The sequence below is a fragment of the Pongo abelii genome, chromosome 11 (genome assembly GCF_028885655.2).
Source record: "Pongo abelii isolate AG06213 chromosome 11, NHGRI_mPonAbe1-v2.0_pri, whole genome shotgun sequence".
NCBI lineage: Eukaryota > Metazoa > Chordata > Mammalia > Primates > Hominidae > Pongo > Pongo abelii.
Genome location: NC_071996.2, coordinates 40,623,719 through 40,625,184, shown reverse-complemented (window position 1 = coordinate 40,625,184; position 1,466 = coordinate 40,623,719). Strand labels below are relative to the sequence as shown.

At 34.9% G+C, this 1,466-nt stretch overlaps 1 pseudogene; it reads right to left on the bottom strand.

Annotated features, from left to right (window-relative positions):
• Window positions 1-247: 247 nt before the first annotated feature.
• On the bottom strand, window positions 248-917 carry LOC100454387 (isopentenyl-diphosphate Delta-isomerase 1-like; annotated as a pseudogene).
• Between the last annotated feature and the right edge of the window lie 549 nt (window positions 918-1,466).

Below are 1,466 nucleotides of genomic sequence, written 5' to 3'. Positions count from 1 at the left end.
TGTGTCTGCACAGGTTAAATTTTTATTTGCTCTCTCTCATTTCACAATAATCTCTCATAAATGTCGTTTAAAAACAGAACACATATACAAGGTGTGTGATACAAAATAGTAAGTTATTTTTTTCCGCACAAGTTGTAAAGTATCAGTGTATATAATACATTGATGATAGTGAACTAAATTTAAATGAAAAAAGTCATTCTAAGTTTGTTAAGTAGAGAAATTTTTCAGTAATCATTCACCTACATATTCACATTCTGTATATTTTCTCATGGTCCACAAACTGATTCAGATGATTTAAGTTATCCCACCATTTAAAGAGAAAAGCCTCTGCAATAATTTGAAACCATGACATTATCTTAATTTCACCATTGGCTGCTTTTTTTCCCAAGTTCTTTTAGTTCTTCTTTTGACATATAACAATAGCTTTTAATCTCACTGGGATCTGGATTCAAAGTTGCATTCTTCCTCACAAACAAAATGTAATCAATTTCATGTTCACTTCAGATACCATCCGACTGAGCTTTTTAGTGAATTCGTGTTAAATAATTAATTTCTTCTGGAGGAACCTCTTCCAAGGGAATTCCTAGCTCAGCTTTCAGCCGCCTCTGTGCTGCTCGCCTCACTCCAAGGGCATCATTTTCCTTCCTTAAGTTCACCTGGTTTACTTAATGGATGACTACAACAAGTATTAGTAAAACAACTTGGAAAGGTAATCTTAGCATCTGATCTTTGCTGTAGCAGAAGCTTATTTTCGGTGTTGAATAAGAAGACACTAAAAGCTTGATGCAATAACCCTTTCTCAATGTTCTCAGCCCCAATTTTATTGTCATTTTCATCAATAAGTATACACATCTCTGCCAGGAGTTGAACCTGTTGCTCGTCGAGGTGGTCAGTGTTTATTTCAGGCATCGTTACACAATGTCCTGAGCGGCCTCTGGCCATGGACACCCTATCCTGATGAATTTATAGCTTGGTTGTGGAGGCAACACAAATGACATTAAGCAGCAGTCTTTTGAAAAGAAAGAATGCAATTTATTATTGAATTATGCATAGTGCAGTGGACTGAGTTAATACTTGGGTTCTATTTCTACTCTGCTTTTGACCTAGTCATTGATCATGCATGTTACTAAAATAAGTGAAGAGTACCAGATTTCTAAGATCATTTAAAGTTGTAACACATTTTTATTTGATAAAAATGAGTTCTTAAATATCTAAGATTTCCTAATCGGAAGAAGAGAGTAAAGATCCAATGATAGAAAACAGCTTCAGTGAAGAAATAATATTTGATGGGGCAGGATTTTGATTGGATGGAAGAAAGGGAAACTAGTATCGATTTCCTTCTATGTAGCAGATGCTTATGCATATACTATCTTTCAGTTTCACAATATCAAAAAAGAGGTAGCGTACTGACATTTGTATAGATAAAGGAACTAGGGTAAGAAAAGAGACCAACATCACCAGTTGAG